The sequence below is a fragment of the Narcine bancroftii genome, chromosome 10, assembly GCF_036971445.1.
Source record: "Narcine bancroftii isolate sNarBan1 chromosome 10, sNarBan1.hap1, whole genome shotgun sequence".
Taxonomy (NCBI): domain Eukaryota; kingdom Metazoa; phylum Chordata; class Chondrichthyes; order Torpediniformes; family Narcinidae; genus Narcine; species Narcine bancroftii.
In genome coordinates this window covers 92369592-92389065 of record NC_091478.1, presented here as the reverse complement: position 1 = coordinate 92389065, position 19474 = coordinate 92369592, and the positions used below count along the sequence as shown (strand labels likewise).

The window sequence follows — 19474 nt, the reverse complement described above, 5'->3', positions numbered from 1 at the left end:
GGGTGGGGTGGGGATGGTTGATAATGGGTTACATGGAAAGGGAGAGAATGGGATTGCACTTAATTGGCTGAATGTCCTCCTCCTCTGACATGCAGCAAAAAGGAAATATTTTTACTGCATTAGTACATTTGTGAAATTCAAAACTTTAATTTGACATAATTACCAAGTAAACTGTTCTATTTGTGCCTGTCCAGAGGAGAGCAATGTCCTGTAAATGTGACTCATTTGAATATCAGAGAATTAAAGTATTCATTCATTGGTAACAGCAAGGGATCATAAATAGTCTGCTCAAACAATTTGTCCAGATATATAAAAGGCTATCCAAGTATCAAATAATATATTTACAGTGAAACACAGATATCTAGTTTCAGAATATTGACTGCAGATTGAGAATCTGATTGGGTGGTGACAGAACAACAATTTTGCTCTCAACATCACCAAGACTGAGGAGATTCCTATTGAGCTTAGGACCAAGGGACCACACTGATTGGATAGAAGTGGAGCGAGTTAGATCCTTCATGATCCTGGGATCCCATATTTTTTATTTCTTGGATGCAGCACATCAAGACAACCATAAACAAGGCCCATCAATGTCTTCACTTTCTAAGGAGTCTGAATAGATTTATCAATAGTGGGGGAGTCCAGAACCCGGGGCCATGGTTCAAGGATAAAAGGCAAACCATTTAGAACCGAGATGAGGAGGAATTTCTTTACCCAGAGGGTGGTGAATCTGTGGAATTCATTGCCACAGAGAGCAGTAGAGGCAGGTTCATTGAATAGATTTAAGAGGGAATTAGATATATTTCTTCAGTATAAGGGAATTAGGGGTTACGGAGAGAAGGCGGGGACAGGGTACTGAACTTTAAGATCAGCCGTGATCTCATTGAATGGTGGAGCAGGCACGAAGGGCCAAATGACCTACTCCTGCTCCTATCTTCTATGTTTCAAATGCTCTGTCAAACTTTTACAGGTTGCATCATAGCCTGGTTTGGGAATGTGACTGTCCAGGAAAGCAAAAAGCTCCAAAAGGTAATAAACATAGCCTGGTCTATCACAGGCTCTGACTTCCCTTGTATTGAGTGCATCTATGTGAGGTGCTGCCTCCAAGTGAAAAACAATGCTGGAGAAACTCAGCAGGTCAAACACTGCCCTTTATCTTGCAAAGATAAAGATACATTACCAATGTTTTGGGTTTGAGGCCTTCAAGGTATGGAAAAATATTGGCAGGTATTCAAACAAAAAGGTAAGGGGGGTGGAGATGAGAGGACACAGCAGCAAGCAAGGGAGGTGGGATGGCTAGATGAATAGAGAGGGAAGGGGTGGAAAACTGAGGAAAAGAAAATGAGGGGAGGGAGAAAGGAGAGCAGGTTAGCAGAAATAGGAGAAGTCAATGTTAATGCCATCTGGCTGGAGAGTGTCCAGATAAAAAAAAATCTGTTGTTTGTCCAATTTGCAGGTGATCTGGTTGAGATAATACATAAGGCTATGGACAGAATGTGAGTATTGGAGTTGGACACAGTACTGAAATGTTTAGCCACTGGTGTGGACAGAGCAAAGTGCTCAGCGAAGCTATCTCCCAGTCTCTCTGATGTAGACAAGGCCACAAAGAGAACACAAGATAACCATACAACTACACTATAGAAACAGGCCATCTTGGCCCCTCTAGTCTGCATTGATTTAAGTGAACTCTACTAGTCCCACCTACCTGCTCCCTGTCCATAACCCTCCAATCCCCTCACATCCATGCACTCATCCAACCTTCTCTTAAATGAAAAATTGAACGTGCTGCAACTACCTCTTCTGGAAGGTCATTCCACTCAGCCATTACTCTCTGAGTGAAACTTCCTTTTATGTTAATTCTAAAGTTTTGCCCCCAATCCTTAACTTATGAACCCTCAAGAGCCTATTCAAATCTACTATTATGTATCCTGCTCATAATTTTAAATACCTCTATCAAATCCCCCCTCAACCTTCTACGCTCCAATGAATAAAGTCCCAGTCTACTCAAACTTTCTTTGTATTCTAGATACTGCAATCCAGAGAATATTTTAATAAATCTTCTCTGCATCCTCTCTACCTTATTGATATCCTTCCCATAATTTGGAGACCAGAACTGCACAAATTTGGCTTCACCAATGCCTTGAACAGTCTCAACATCACCTCCCAGTTCCTATATTCTATGCTTTGATTTATAAAGGCCAGCATACCAAAAGCCTTCTTCACCACCTTCTACATGAGAATCCACTTTCAAAGAACAGTGAACCAAGATCTCTCTGTTCCTCTGCATCCCTCAACGCCCTCCCATTTACTATGTGTGTACTTTGATTATTCTCCCCAAAATGAAGCACTTATCTACATTAAACTCCATCTGCCACCTTTCAGCCCATTCTTCTAAATAGTCCAATTCCTTCTGCAGTCCCTGAAAACCATCCTCACTCTCCACAACTCCCCCTATTTTTGTATCATCCACATATTTACTTACCCAGTTTACCACTCCATTATCCGAATCATTAATGTAAATGACAAAGGACCCAACACAGATCCCTGAGGCACACCGCTCGTCACTGGCCTCCATCCTGACAGACAGTTATCCACCATGACTCTCTGGCGCCTATCTTCTAGCCATCGTTGAACCCATCTGATTATCTCAACATTAATCCCTAGTGCCTGACCTTCCTCACCAACCTTCCATGTGGAACCTTATTGAAGGCCTTACTGAAATCCATGTAGACTATATCTACTGCTCTAGCCTCATCAACCTTCCCAGTCACCTCATCAAAAAATTCAACGATTTGTCAAATATGACCTTCCCCTCACAAACCCATGTTGGGTGTCCCTGATCTGACCCTGCCTCTCTAGATACTTATACATATTATCTCTAAGAATACTTTCCATTAGTTCACCGGCGTCAAACTTATTGGCCGATAATTGCTGGGCATACACTAGGAGCCCTTTATAAACAGAGGAACCATGTTATCAACACGCCAATCCCGCGGCACCACTCCACCCTCCAGTGACTGTTGAAAAATCACTTAGAGCCTCCGCTATTTCATCCCTGACTTCCCTCAAGGACCTGGGGAAAATCCTGTCAGGATCCGGAGACATCCACCTTTATATGCCTCAGAAGTTCCAATGTTTTGGAACTTCCCTATGTTTTCCATTATTACCCGATTCTCTAATGGACCAATTTTATCCTTCACTCTCCTTTTGCTATTCACATATTTGTAAAAATCCTTCAGATTTACTTTCACCTTGTTCGCTATAGCCACCTCATACTTTCTTTTCGCTATCCTAATTTCCTTCTTAAGCTTCTTTTAACAATCCATGTATTTTCCAAGCATCTTGCTTCCTATATTTAATGTAGGCCTCCCTTTTATCTTGAACCAACTTCCTAATCTCCCTTGAAAACCACGACTCTCTTGAACATTTGCCCCTGCCTTTTATCCTAACAGGAACATAAAGACTCTGCACCCTCAAAGTCTCACCTTTAAATGCTCTCCAATTCTCCTCTATCTCCTTCCAAAAAAACAAATCAGTCCAAATCGCTTGCTGCAAATCCCTTCTCATTTCTTTCCCCCACTCAAAAACCTTCATCATCGGACCAGACCTATCCCTTTCCATAATTTTATTGAAACTAATGGTACCATGATCACTTGATCCAAAGCAAACACCTCAGTCACCTACCTGCCCTATCTCATTCCTCAACAGTAGATCCAACACTGCCCCTTCTCTAGTGGATACCTCAACATATTGTTGCAAAAAACTATCCTGCACACATTTTATAAATTCTAAACCATCCAGCCCTTTCACATAATGCGTCTGCCAATCTATATTAGGAAAATTAAAATCCCCAACTAAATCAGTCCTGCAGTTACACAAGTGAAGTGTTGCTTAACTTGAAAGGCCACTTTGGGGCCCAGGACTGAGGTGAGGGAGAAGGTGTGGCACCTCCTGCAGCCACAGAGAAGGTGCCAGGGGTGGGGTGGAATTAGTAGAGAGGGATGAGTACCCAAGGAAATCATGGAGGGAACAGTTCCTAACAGAAGGTAGAGAGTGGAAGATGTGTCTGGTAGTGGGATCCTGTTGGGTGGTAGATGTACAAGGGGAATCCTGTGTTTGTTGCATCTGGGGGCCTAGGTAGATGAGCAGGAACTGGAGGAGAATCAGGTGAGGGATGAGATGATCGTGACGGAGGGGAAGCCACGTTTGTGGAAGAAGACAGACAATTCAGATGACTGGACTGTAAGATCATATCTCATCTTGGGAACAGATGTGGTCAATATGGAGAAATTGCTTCAAGAAGGCAGCCAACATCATAAAGCAGCCTATTATGCTGGTCAGAACATTTTCTCACCACAACCATCACGAAGTGGTACAAAATCCTGGAGACCAGCACCTCAACAATTTATTTCCAACAGTTATCAGACTCTTGAACCTCCCCTTATTACACCAAGGGACTGCTCTGACACCACAAAAATACCGTCTTCACTATGGCTATCAGTTTTTTGCACTAGGATAATGGGGAACATTTATTATCTTTCTTGTATTTATTGTCTTTTTAATTCAATTATTTAGTTTTGTCGTTTTTTTTAAAAAACAAAGTATTTGTTCGTCTTCAGCAAATAAGAATGTTGGTGTATGGTACATGACAATAAACTCATTATCCGAAATCCCTCTGGTTCAACATCTTGTGAGGTTGCCTTGCATTCTGAACACACTCAGTAAACCCCCAGTTATTCTGCTCTCTTTCCACTCAAAGGAGCCCCAGTTCCCATACACAATCTAAACTTACTCTGTTATACAAACTGTCATCCAGTCAATCTACATTTGTTGTGGTATTAATAGAAATATGTAATTGTCCAGAAAATCTACTTGTTTGGCATTACCAGTGTCCCAAACCTGCCAGATTATGGGAATCTTATTGTATACAACACCAAAATCAACTCTGAAGATAATTCAAAGACATAAACAAGAATTATGGGACTAAAAGCAAAAAAAAAAACTGGTTTCTGGGAGATAAAAGGTTTAAACAAAAATAATTATTGATAATTATATTAGGTCTGTTTCCTTCCCAGCAGAACTGGCCTAACCTGCTGAACATTTCTACAATTTTTACTATTACAGATTTATTGCTTTTCAGTTTAAAACATATTGAAATGCTTTAAAATACCAGTGACAATATTTTAATCCTACAACCATCATAGCAAAATTATTCATGTTATAAAGAAGATAGATAATAGCTATAGATAAATGTATCCACCCTTTTTTTGTATTAAGTGTGTTTTCTTTTAAATTGAGTTGTGACATACATTTTAAAACAAGAAATACATCTAAATTTTGTCTAACCTTGACATATGTGTAGGTCCAGGTGACATCCTATATTCTTTCTCAGTTCAGTCACCTAAAAATACAAAATACCATCAATAGTTATTGGAGGCTTCGTAAACATGCAAAATATTAAACTATTTGTCATGTATAACTAAATCAGTCAGGTGCTTTTCTTTGTAGTTTTATCTGCCTTCTTGCACAGTTGAAGGTATTGTTATGGGGGATATTCGAATGGTAATGGATAAATATGTCTTTAAAAGAGATAGATTGTGGGAGTTTAGTGTAGGTCACTTCACAAACAGGGTAACACTATGCAAGAGCTTTGCTGAAGCTATATGTCCAGGCTCTGGTTGGCTTTGCAGAAGCAATGAAGAATGCTCACCTGTTGTGTATAGGCAATAAAGTCCAGACTCAGAGTACTGATAAGATCTTTCAAAGATTGGGTTTGGAACCTTGGGAGGGGTTTTTGGTTTTTACAAGCAGAGAGAGGAAAAAACAAACTGGATTCTTCTCTGAGAGACAGAGGTCAGTTCTATAGTACCAGTTGAGGCTGCAAAATGGCAAGCTGGCAGGCTTATTGAAAGACCCCATTTTGAAGATGGATTGTGAGTTCTGAGTTCAGCCTGTTCAAAACCCTTGTAGTCTTTACAAGAGGCTAGAGCATTTCTCTCAAAATAAGTGAAACAAGAGGAACTCTGTGGTGATCTGGAAGAAGAGATTATCATTTGGAAAACCCATGATGGGGCAAGTTTCTTCAGCAAGACACTGAAATGACTGATTGGAGGAAATCAGTTTGTGTGTGTCCAACAAGAACCTTCCTGAGTGGTAATCATTTAACTTTCAGTACCAGAACTTGGTAAAGATTCATAAATGTCAAATTCTGTGCATAGTATAAAAATTACCTGATACTGGTGAACTTGGAGAAGTGAATCATTGGACTGTGAAACAAAGAACTTTCCTGAACATATACACATGTGCTTAGAATTAGAAGGAGGTTAAGTTAAGTTAATAGTAATAAGTTAAAGTTTGATCTTGTTATTTTTAAGTAACCATTGTCTTGGTGAATTTCTATGGCTGCTGGGTTTTGGAGTCCTCTGGTAGATACAGCATGCAAATTCAGGAGATAAAACTCCAAGATAAAAGGCTGAAATCATTATAATTTACATATCATATACTAAAAAAATTAAAGAAATAATTAATTTCAGTGACAGTTAATGTCTTATATGCACTAGTGTACAATCATTTACAGAAAGCACAAAATTACAAATTAATCTTCAGCAAAAGTACACCAGGATAATATCACAGAAAGCCAAAAACACCTTTGATTTAAATACTGGCTTTCACAATTCTAACCCAATGCTTGCAAAGAAACTCTCCACCACTGCAGTGGGTTGGCAGGATGACCAACAATACTGCACCATTAACACCAATTATTTCCCTCCACCAACAAACTTCTTTGTTCTTCTTTAAAACTGTAACATGGAATCTTTCAAGTTCTCCTGAGACAGCAGATAGGGCCTCAGTAGAACTTCTCAACTTACAAGTGAAAAGATGTTGAATGTTAGGATTATTTTATGTTAGAGAAAGCTAAATGGAAGTTTAATAGAGAAATTATATATTCTGACAATAATAACAAAGTCCAATTCCTCTATTGGGGAGTTAATAGAGATACAATTGAAATCAATCACTAGTGATAAGAACATTTGCATTTAATTACTTTGCCTTAAGGATTGTTGGAGAACAGAATTCACTTGCCCGAGGAAATGACTGCAACAGAGAAAACTGTATCTTCTTAGGAGAGATTGGATATGTTTTGTAACAGGGAAAGAAGCAAACTTGTGCAGATATTACAGTACATTTTGTTTTGTTCTGAGGTTTATTTTTGTTGAAAATTAAAATAAGAATGTACAGGGGCTAAATTGTTAATTGAAACTATTGCTTATTCATTCTAATGAATACACTACCATGGTCGTAAGCTAGTGTACATTCACTGCCTCAATTGAGAATGGGCATTACACTATCTTAAGATGGAAATTATACCAACTAGAAGCTGAATGCATGAGGATCAGGGGTTATTAGTTCAAATAGAGCTTGGAACCCGGCTGCATCAAGGTTCAATGGGGATATCGGGCAGGGAAAGGTGCATAGAGAATGGAGCCTAAGCCTTGCATCAATGGCTGGGATAATAGACGATTGGCAGAAGATTATGGATAAGGATGCAGCGCCCTGTATCAAAAGTGGTGGGGGCTTTGATTTGGAAGAGAGTTTGGGACACAAATTACAAAGATAGCTGGATGGACATTTGGGGAGCCATCTGTGGGTCCTCAGGGGAAGAGATAGGTGAGGAGGGGAGAGAGCAAACCAAAGAATAGAAGTATTGAATTCATCTTAGTGGGGCATATAGTGATATGCAAAATAAACCATGCTTCTGACAAATGCCCAACAACGGAACATCTCATTAACTTGAAATCCAACAAGATGTGCAATCATGCTCTGCATAAAGTACCAGTTGAATTCCAAAGTGACATGAGATTTCCTCAAAATTATCATCATAATTCTCCAAGGATTTTTCCCCATCGGCTGTTTGCTATGGTAAGTAGGTACATTTTCAATTACTCAAAACTGAAATAAATATTGCCATACATTCTAATGGCTTGGCCATGCTTCACATTGCTGAATTCTGGAACAAATATTTAAATTCCACAACCCCACTGAAAAAAAACTGATTTCTCTACAATTATAAACAACTACTCCCAAGTTTGATGTAATGAACTTTGGGTGGACAAGAGGAAGAAATACTCATAACTCATTTTTCCTCACAAATTGATCCTTCTCTGGAAAAAAATGTAAAAATGGTCTAAAATTCTAAGTTTCCTTTCCATCCCAACCCCACTCTTACTGCAAGTCCATTAGAAATCTGAGTATTTGAGAAGTATGTCGTTTTGCCAGTTTATGCAGAATAACATTAAATTATGCTTTCAATGAGGAACTGATCTTTGAATAATAGTTTGATTTCATTGTGTAGGAAAATAAAGGAAATTCTCTTCACAATTTGTTAATGTATGTCTAAGAAATGAATCTTTCTCACCAAGACATTTTTGATGAGGGACAAACTTAGTATTAATTATGATAGAAATTTAAATACAATTCAAGAACTTGAATTCATCTATGTGTAACCGCCAGTGAAGGCTGGAGGAACTCAGCGGGTCTTGTGGCATCCATAGGAGGCAAAGATATGTAATCAATTGTTCAGGCCTGAGCCTTCTTCAAGGCATGGGCAAATAGCAGCTGCTGCCTCCGATAGATGCTGTGAGACCTGCTGATTTCCTTGTGTTTTACTACTACCACAGCATCTACAGACTTTCATGTTTTGCTCTGTGCAGTTATTAGATATGCTTTCAAAATTCAATGCAAAAAATTAATATGTTCTTTAATTTAGTTCTGTGCTTTTAGTAATATTTAGCCTAAATGTAGATAAGATATTTGAAAACACAATTTCTATTTCAGACTAAACTATCAATAATGACATTTCATAAATAAAATATTCAAAAAAATTATATTTCAACATGTTTCGAAAGTACAGTATAATCATGGTCAACTGCAGAGCCGAGATGGGTTAGTTCACTAATTACAAACTATACTGTCATCGTGGAAAAACTGATAGCCATGTATTGGTTACATTATTATATCAGATTCCTGAATTCCCTTTCCATTGAGGCTACGCAACCTTTTTATTCCTCATTTAGGAATATCAAGTGCAATATTTTCCATAGATTAAGAGAGTAGAACTTTTCTTTCCGTAAATCTCATTGCTTTTTGATGAACATTTGGAGAAATTTAACAGTGCTAGACCCATCATTAATATTAATCACAGAAAGACATTGTCTTGGATAATGAAAGCCAAACAGCCTTCATAAACACTGTTGAGATCCAGCTCCTGATCTCAGTTTTATAACTTTGCACCTGGCTCTTTACCATAAAATAGTAAATGCCAAATGTCCTTGCAATTTCATCAGAGAACTTGGCTTCATTTGAACAACAACATTTCTCGGCAACTAAAGTGCAGATGGATTATAACAGGAAAACACATTGCATGTGTTATGATTTGTTTTGACATCAACCATTTTGCAGTTTGCATTAAAATTGGAAGGACTGGGAATATAGTAGGTATTATAATTGTATAGCTAACGTTCATCACATTATTTACCACATTTTAAATTTTGTCAACATTTTACTGAGATACATCAGCTTTTCTGATAAAGGTTTAAATATAGCTGGATCTTTCTGTGCATGTATGGGTTCTTGAAATCACTGTCCATGGCTACTTCACTAAGCTGATGTGAAGGACCAACTACTATTAGCTTTAAATAAGAAAGTGAAGAAACTGAGATTGTAGTTCAATCCCCTGAAGAAATTCAGCAGGTCACAAGTGTTCTTTATGTAACAAAGAGATATAACCAACCAGAGAATCATAAAACATTACAGCGCAGAAACATGTCCTTCTGCTCTGTGCCAAACTATTATTCTGTCTAGTCCCATTGACCTTTACCGAGTTCATAGCCCTCCATACCTCTCCCATCTATGTACCTATCCAAAATATTCTTCAATGTTAAAATTAAGGCCGTATTTATGCCAGTGGGCTGATCTCGCCTCAAACCGTGCATCTTGGCGCCTCACAGTTTGGCGGGCGGCAACCTCCTTTGAAGAAGACCGCAGAGCCCACCTCACTGACAAAAGGCAAAGGAGGAAAAACCCAACACCCAACCCCAACCAACCAATTTTCCCCTGCAACCGCTGCAATCGTGTCTGCCTGTCCCGCATCGGACTTGTCAGCCACAAACGAGCCTGCAGCTGACGTGGACTTTTACCCCCTCCATAAATCTTCGTCCGCGAAGCCAAGCCAAAGATTTACCACTTCACTGCCAACTCATTCCACACCCTTCCTATTCATTGGGTGAAGAAGTTCCCACTGATATTCCTCTTCAACCTTACTCCTTTCACCCTTAACCCATGACCTCTGATTTTTTTTTCATTGAACCTCAATGGTAGAAGCCTACTTGTATTTACTCTATTTCTACCTCTCATAATTTTGTATACCTCTGCCAAATCTCTCCTCATTCTTCTACCCTCCAGGGAAAAAAATGCAAACCTCTTTAACCTTTTCCTGGAACTCAAGTCTTGGCAATATCCTGGCAAATCTTCTCTGCACTCTTTCTATCTTATCTGTTCCTGCATCTTTCCTGTTAGGTGACCAAAGCTACACACGATACTTCAAATTTGGTTTCTTATACAACTTTACCATAACATCCCAACTCTTCTACTCATTAATTTGATTTATGATGACCAAGGTGCCAAAAGCTCTCTTTACAACCTTATCTACCCGTGACATGACTTTCAGGGAAATTATTTATCTGTATTTCTGGAACCCTCTGTTCTACCACACTCCTCACTGCCCTACCATTTACCGTGTATGTCCTACCTTGGTTTGCTCTTACAAAATGCAACACCTCACACTTGTCTGCATTAAATTCAATCTGCCATTTTGCAGCCAATTGATCCAGGCCTGAGCCCTTTCTTAAGGCGTGAGCAAAAAGCAGACAGGTGCCTGAAATAAAATGAAGGAGAACAGGTCCACAGGCAAGAGGTGAGTATGGGTGGGAAGATAAAAAGCTGGGAAGTCATAGGGAGAGGGGTTAGCTCTCTGGATTGAGAGAAAAGATGTTGGGGTGCTGGAGGAAAGGAGATAGAGGGATATGGAAAGAGAGAGACAGGGAGGGGCCTAACGGAAACTGGACGATGTTAATGGCTTCTGTTTGGAGAGTGCCCAGACAGAATATTAGGTGTTACTCCTCTGATTTGCAGGTGGCCTTGGTTTGGCGGTGCATGTTGCCATGGACAGACATGGGAGTTGGGGTGGAATTGAAATGATTGACCACTGAGAGGACCCACTATTGCAGCAGACACAGTGAAGGTGCTCAATGAAATGATTTTCCAGTCCAGTCTCTCTGATGTAACGCAGCAATGCCAAGATTGCCCTTGACCCCATCCAACATATTATGCACTGCAATTTTTGCCACCTACAATGTGATTCCATCTTCCCCTCTCTGGACCACTCCCTCCATGACTCCCTTCCCTCTAATCATCATGGTACCTATCCATGTGGCTGAAGGAAATGCCACATTTGCACCTACACCTTCTCATCACTACCATCCTGGCCTCAAACAGTCCTTCCAAGTGAAGGAGCTCTTCAAGTGTATCTGCAGGGGTCATGTACTGCATCCAGTGCTCCCTTTATGGCCTCGTCTACATTGAAGAGACTGAATGCAGACTGGGAGAGCATTTCATTAAAGCACCTTTGCTTTGTATGCTGCAATAGTGGGGACCATCCAGTTGGAACCATTTCAATTCTGTGCCCCATTCCCACACTGAAGTGTCTGTCCATGGCTTCATGCCCTGCCAAACCAAAGCCACCTACATTTGGAGGAGCAACACCTAATATTAAGTCAGCGCACTCTTCAATCAGATGGCATTAACATTGACCTCCAGTTTCTGTTAGATCTATCTCTGTCCAACCACCACCCAACACCACTTCTCCCCCTCCTTTCTTCCAGCTTTCCCTTCCCAGATCACTTCCTAGCTTTTCTCTCTTCTGCCCTCCCATCTATATCTACCTATGACCTCTTGCCTGTGGACCCCTTCCCTTCATCCCCATTTTATTCAGGTGTCTGCCTGCTTTTTGCTCATACATTGATGAAGGGCTCAGACCCAAAACATTGGCTGTATATCTTTGCTCCATAAAGAATGCTGAACCTCTCCAGCACTTTTGCGTATTGAATTTTATAGTCTTTCTAAATGTTTTGATCTCAGAGGTATTTAAAACTATTAAAACTGAACTAAATGATTTTTAAAAATAAAAACATTAAACAAACATTTAGATTTGTTTTAAAAAACACTTCTGCAGTATACTAGGTCTTGGTTTCTCCAATCCTATATTTAATAAATTGCATATTTCAACCATGCCTATATGTTATTGCTGTGGATAAAATGTTGTGAGGAACTCATTTAGAGTGGACAGAATGTATGATTAAAAATCCATCTTATCAATGCATGTTTAAAGAATCGAAGGAAAAAGCTTGCAAGTGTTGGAATCTAGGGGTTAAAACATTATGAAATAAATGATTAATTAATAAGTGTATATTTACTGCATGCTTCAGGGGAAAAGAGGAATGTGATTAAGTGGCAATCACAGCATGGAGCAAAGTTGGGTGAGCAAAATTGTCTGCTCCCAAATACAGGGAGAGGAAATGCATAAAACGATTTAGGAGGAATGCTCAAACTAAAGGAGGTGGTGAGTAGCTCAGGAGACACAGGCCAGACCAGAACAAAGAATGGCCTGCAAGAAACAAAGGGAATGGAAAACCAGTCTAGGAGGAAGATTAAGGCAGGAGGAGGTGTTAAAGAGAACAGCAGAAATTGGCCAGACAAAAACAGAATGGTGATTAGAAATATCTGGGGATGAATTAATTTCTGATCAACACAACAGGATAGTCTGGCCTGGAGGATTAAGATGGGAGTGTTACACCCCAGATATCTGCAAAACAGGAGATGACTTGTGATAACCCTTATGCAAAAAGATCTAGCAAAGGAAGACAACTTTTGTTCTGTATGATAATGAAATCTAGCAAAGGAAGCCAACTTTTGTTCTGTATGATAAGGTTGATCTATATAAACTGAGCCAACTGGACAATAGGGGTCAATCTTGGGGAGTAGCTCACTGTGCAGGTGACCTATGAACTAACGATTGACCCAGAGCTCTGTTAAGTTTTATTCTTGTGCTGTGTAATAAATTGACTGTTGAACCGAATACCTTCTCCTATCACTTCATTCAAAGAACACGCTGGACTCAGACTATACATAGACTAAATTAAGAGTAAGGTAAAGCCAGAGTCCGACACAAGAGCTGATTCTTTTTCATCTTCTGCTCGCAAATTATCTTATGACAATATAACAAAATCAAATACAGACGTTTGAATCCAAATTGTTTGGTAATACTAATTCAGAGTACAATGCAGAATATGACTAACTTATAAATTAGGAAGGTGGAGAAAATGGAGAATGTGAAAATCAAATTTGAGGGAACAGCTTTCTTTAATTTCATTGGAATGTTACTACTGCTGAAATAAACTGTTTTAGAGGCCAGGAAATTATTAAAATAAGATTGGCTTATGTTCACGAAAGCTTGATTGAAGTACAAAATTGACAGGCTGCTGGCAAGATCATGTTTATCAGAAAGTTGGATTGTGTCACTGGGTAATGAATCTGGTCAGGTGACAGACCTCTCAGTGTGTGAGCATTTCAGATACAGTAACCTGACCTTCAGCATAGCCATGGCCAATGGTTGGAGTAGACAAAATGGTAAAGTGTTGAATTGGGGAAGGGCTAATTATGATGGGATTAGACCGGATCTCAGGAGAGTAAATTGGGAACAGATGTTCTCAGGAAATACACATCATGTGGAGATGCTGTGGGACTATTTGCATGTGTTTTAGATAGGTTTGTCCCACTGAAATAGGGGAAAAAAAGATGGTAGAGGAACTGTGATTTTCAAGAAAGGCGTGAGAGCTGCTTCAGAGCAAGTAGGAAGTATGCATCAGGTTAAGGATGCAAAAGTCAAGAAGGGCTCATGAGAATTATATGGCCACCAGGAAGGAACTTACAAAATGACTGAGTAGAAGGAGGCCTAAGAAGGCCTTGGCAAGTAGTATTAACAAAAATACTAAGGCATTTCACACGTCCATGACGAATAGAAGCATGACTAGAGTGTGGGGGGAAGCGTGCCTGGAAGGAGTGGAGGCAGAGGAGGACCTAAATGAATATTTTGCTTCAATGATCACCAGGGAGAAGGACCTTGGGAAATGTGAGGTGAGTGTGAAGTTAAGAAAGTGATCTTCTTAAAAATACTTGGACAGAAAATAACTGAGGAACAGATGAAATATACCCCAGGTTACTCCAGGAAACGAGGGGGAAGAGATTGCTGGGGCTTGACAATGATCTTTGCATCCTCCCTGGCCACAGGAGAGGTACTGGAGGACTGGATAATGGCCAGTGAGGTCCCTTTGTTCAAGAAAAGTAATAGGGAGAATCCTGGGAATTATAGACCAGCAATCCTTGCATCAATGGTTTGCAAATATTGGAGAGGATCCTTAGAAATGGAATTTATGAATCTTCTCAGGGATAGTCAGCAGAGCTTTGCCTCATGAGTTTAATTGAGTTTTTCGTGGAGATTTAAAAAATAAATTGATTAAGGTAAGGTGGTAGATGAAATATACATGGATTTTAGGAAGGTATTTGACAAGGTCCCCCATTCAGAAAATCATAAGGTATGGGATCTGTGGAACCTTGGCTGCTTGGATTCAGAATTGGCTACCTACAAAATCAAAGGGTGGTAGTAGATTAAACATATTCTGTCTGACCTTTGCTCTTTGGGATTATTATAAATGTATTCTGTCTGACCTTTGCTCTTTGGGATTATTATAAATGACAGGCAAAGGAGTGCAAGGGTGGGTCAGTAAGTTTGCAGACGGCACAAAGGTTAGAGGTATTGTGGATAGTGTAAAAGGTTGTCGTAGGTCAGACAAGAAAATCTGCAAATGCTGAGGTCTAGTGCTATCCGCAAAACTATTGGAGAAATGCTCCAGGTCATTCAGCATCGATAGAAAGTAAAATGCGGCCAATGTTTCAGGGCTGGTCTCTTCTTCAAGAGGGGGTGGGGAGCAGGAGGAAGGGAAACAGAGGGATAAACAGGATGAAGAGTTGGATGGAGAAATGGAAGATAGAATTCAATCTGGATGTGTGAAGTGATGCACTTTGGAGTGTCAAACTTAAAGGTGGAGTTTGTAGTCAATAGCAGGATTCTTAATAGTGTAGAGGAACAAAGGAATCTTGGGTTTTCTGCGCAAGTGGTTAAGAAGGTATACAGTGTGCTGGCCTTCATCAGTCAGAGGATTGAGTTCAAGAGTTGAAGTAATGTTGCAGCTCTATAAAACTCTGGTTAGAGTACACTTGGAGTATTGTGTTCTTTTCTGGTCAGCTTATTACAGGAAGAATGAAGATGCTTTGGAGAGGATGCAGAAGAGATTTACCAGGCTGTAAATCTAATCTCCTGAATTGGAGAACATGTCTTATGAAGCAAGCTTGATGGATCTAGGGCATTTCTCTTTGGAGCAACAGAAAGGTGATTTATTAAAGGTATATAAAATTATGAGAAGCATAGAGAGGGTGGACAGACAGCACTATTTTCTTGAGGTGACAATAGCAAATATCAGAGGACATTCATTTAAGGTGAGTGCAGGAAAGTTTAGGGTAGACGTCGGAGGTCATTTTGTTTTTACACAAAGAGTGGTGGGTGCCTGAAATGTGTTATAGAATGGTCATGGATGATAGTACATAGGAACATGGATGTAAGAAAAAAGTGTTATGGATATGAGGTATGGAAGGATAAGATTATTGTGGAGCAGGTTTACATAGGTCGGCATAACATTGTGGACTGATGGGCCTACAATATAATGTAATGTTTTATGCTCTGTGTTCTATAACCATTGAAGAAATTCTCAGCACAAATACTTTTAGTGGTTCTGTGCAAGCATCTTTCATTTCTTGGTGTTTAAATGAGACATGATGGAACATCATAATTAGCACAGATTCACTTGAGGCTTTTCCAGCTGCCGGATGGATGATCTATCATCTCCAGTGTTATTCTTACAGGTTAATTTTTTTTGTTGCTCGAATAACATCTTGGCTGATGGTCACCAAGTTAAATAAAAACAGCCAGTTTATTAGTTTGGGCTGGGACCACTTAGCTGAAAAGCACATAAAGTTGTTGGAAGAGGCTTTATCTGGCCTCAAAATTTCTCTCAGCAAAGGGGTAAAAAAAATCTAATAATATCACAAGATGATCTGAGAAAGCTGCCTTCACATCTCTGCATATCAATGAAGCCTCTCCACCGGTTCTCCTGACACTTTAAATTAGAACAAATCACTTAATTCCACTCCTACTTGCATCCCACCCTGACAACCACAGGCACACCATACAACTCAAATATGTTTAAGCAGGCCATACACTAACATGCTTCATCTTTGCTTACAGATGAACATGGCATGTAACAAAATGTCTGGCAATAACTGGCAGCTATCCTGCCTTCTGCAATGAACAGAAGAGGCAACCATCCATTTCAACGATAGAAAGTGGGAATGTAGTATTGAAGACGGCAAAGCAAGGTGTACAAATAATTTCCTTCTATACTTTTTTTAATATTTCTCTCCTGGATTTCCTCATCCCCAGACCCCAATCAGTGCAGATTGGCAAAAAAATATCTCCTCCAAAATCTCCAGCTGCACTAGAGCACTACAGGGGTACAGACTTAGCTGCCTGCTGTACTCGCTTTACATCTGTGACTATAGGGCTCAATATAATAACACCATCTATTGCTGACAATACCACAGTAGTTGGCTGTATAAAAAAGGCAACGAGTCAGTATACAGGAGGGAGATTGAAAACTTGGGGACAGGTTGTTGTTAGTACATCATTCAGCCAAGACCAAGGAGCTGATTATAGGCTTTAGGAAGGGAAAACCAGAGGGGTACAATCCAGTAATCATTGGGGTTTCAGAGATGGAGCAGGTAAGTGAATTTAAATTCCTGTGAGTCACCATCTCAGAGGACCTGTCTGTGGTGGAACATGGTATTGCAGGCATGTCCCCACTAGGCTGGACAGGCTGGCCCACCTTCTGTACCTCTAGCTCCTCCACATAAGAACCTTATTAAAGGCTGAGAGCCCCAGTCTCCTCCCTCATATCTGCCTTGGGCTTGAGCCAGCAGCTTGTCGAGACATGCCTGGGTCTTCTGATCATTAAAGCCTTTGACTCTTGCTTCATGTCTGTGAGTGGTCATTGTTCTGGACCCAACATACTAATGCCATCGTGAAGAAAGCACATCAGCACCTCTACTTCCTCAGGAGCTTGCGGAGGTTCAGTATGACAGCAGAAACCTTGGCAAACTTCTACAGATGTACAGTGGAAAGTGTATGGCAGATACAACTGCATCATGGTCTGGTATGGGGACACCAATACATCTGAGAGGAAATTCCTGGAAAAGGAGTGGGACACAACCCAGGACATCACAGCAAAACCCTCCCCACCATCGATAACATCTCCAGGGAATGCTGCCGTCAGAGCGCAGCAGCAATGATCAAGCTATTCAGAACATCCTCTGTTCTCACTGTTGACAATCAGGAAAGAAGTATAGGTACCACAGGGTTCAGGAACAATTGCTACCTCTCTATCATCAAATCCCTCAACAATCAGAAACTCAATTAAAGATTCTTACTTCTCTCATTATTTATTGCTGAATATTTATTTTTTCTGTATTCAACAGTCAATTTGTTCACGTCTTTCCTTATAGAGTTTACTATTCTCTTTTGTACCTGTATCTTTTCCTTGAGTACAGAAATTCTGTCTGCTCCACAGGAAAAAGGATCTCAGGTTGGTATGTTATGTCATGTATGCACTCAGACAATAAATGTGAACTTTTCAATTCATGCAGTCTGTAAGATTCGTTCGAATCAGGTTTTAATTCAGGTAGGTACACAATCCTTTATCTGGACATCTAAAATCTGGAAAACTCCAAAAACTGGCGTTTTTTTTCCTGGTGCTGGTACAGCGGAGAGAGGGAGGGGGTGAGAGAGAGAGAGAGAGAGAGAGCGCGTGCAACTCGGGTGGGTGAGGGTGGAGAGAGAGATGGCAGCATGACTAGGGCGGGCGAGGGAGGAGAAATATGGTAGTGTGACTCAGGTGGGTGGGGGAGGGAGATGGCAGCGTGACGGGTGGGCGAGGGGGAGAGAGAGACAACAGCATGACTCAGGTGGGCGTGGGGGGGAAGAGAGACGGCAGCGTGACTGAAAGGGGGTGGATAAGTCAGCACAATTCGGGTGGGCTTAAATCTGAGGCAGCTGGCTTTTGTTCTGGAAATCCAGAAAAATCTGAAATTCGGAACACACTGTCCCCCACGGGTTCTGGATAAAGGAATGTGTACCTGTATAGTAATCGAGACAGAGACATATTCACAGTCTCACAGCAACCCAGGTTCAATCCTGGGTACCTTGTGGTACATTCCCTCTGTGAAGGTATTAGTTTTGGTTTCCTCGTACATTCCAAAAACTGTTATGTTAATTGTCTGTTTTATATTGTCCCTAATGTGTAGGTGAATGCTGGGGGTGGGGAGGGGGGGGCGGCGGGTGGTGCATTGTCAAGTGATAGGGAGAGTTAAGTGGGATTTGAGTAGGCTCAGTGGTTGCTTAAAGGCTCGTATGAGCTGAAAGATCCATGCTGGTCATTATTTTTCTGTTAAATTTTGCAAGAATTGGCAGGCCACATTTCCTATCATTCAAAAATCACTATCTTTTAAACAGAGTCAATATGCTGCAAAATTACTTTTTAATGTCCTAAAAGGGTGGCAAGGTTAGCACAACATTATAATAACACTAGCAACCCAGGTTCGAAACTGGCACTGTCTGCAAGGAGTTTGTACATTCTCCCCATCTTTGTGTGAGTTTTCCCTGGGTGTTCTGGTTTCCTCCCATCTTTCAAAATATAAGGGGGTTGTAAGTTGATTGGTGTATTTGGGTGGTATGGGCTCATGGGCCAGAGGGCTGTACATCTAATTTAATTTAAATTTAATTTCTTTTAAATTAAAAAAAATCTTCCCACTCTGGAGTGTCCTCTAGCTGCTCACTATCAGTCCATGTACAAGTGGAGCACACAAACAGTCAGCATTTGCTGATCTTCCGTTTGACTTCCAAGTTTAAGCTCACCATTCCAGCGAAGAATAAAATGCAAAATAAAAGCCCACAATTTCAATAATCACTGTGGTTTAATCTCACTTTCAAAGCATCACATTCCACTGTATCTGTGTGAATTGATCACATCAGTCAATTTCATACCTTCTGAGCAACTGTAATTTAGTTCATCGATGGATCACTATCTTGAGGTACAACTGTTGGAATTTGGAGCAAAAACAATCTGCTTGAGGAATCACGACGGGTGGGGGGGGGGGGGGGGAAACGGATTGTCAACAGTTCTAGTCAAGCCCT

General features: G+C 40.4%; 2 long non-coding RNA genes across 2 annotated transcripts in view; one reads left to right on the top strand and one right to left on the bottom strand.

The window, feature by feature from the left end:
- The window catches only part of LOC138744949 (uncharacterized), a 275183-nt gene that overhangs the window by 1372 nt on the left and 254337 nt on the right, over positions 1 to 19474 (bottom strand). The window contains exon 4 of the long non-coding RNA XR_011345893.1: positions 5347 to 5401. This is a non-coding gene — a long non-coding RNA (uncharacterized lncRNA). The remainder of the gene's footprint in view (positions 1 to 5346; positions 5402 to 19474) is intronic.
- The window catches only part of LOC138744948 (uncharacterized), a 149677-nt gene that overhangs the window by 129873 nt on the left and 330 nt on the right, over positions 1 to 19474 (top strand). The window contains exon 5 of the long non-coding RNA XR_011345892.1: positions 16475 to 16605. This is a non-coding gene — a long non-coding RNA (uncharacterized lncRNA). The remainder of the gene's footprint in view (positions 1 to 16474; positions 16606 to 19474) is intronic.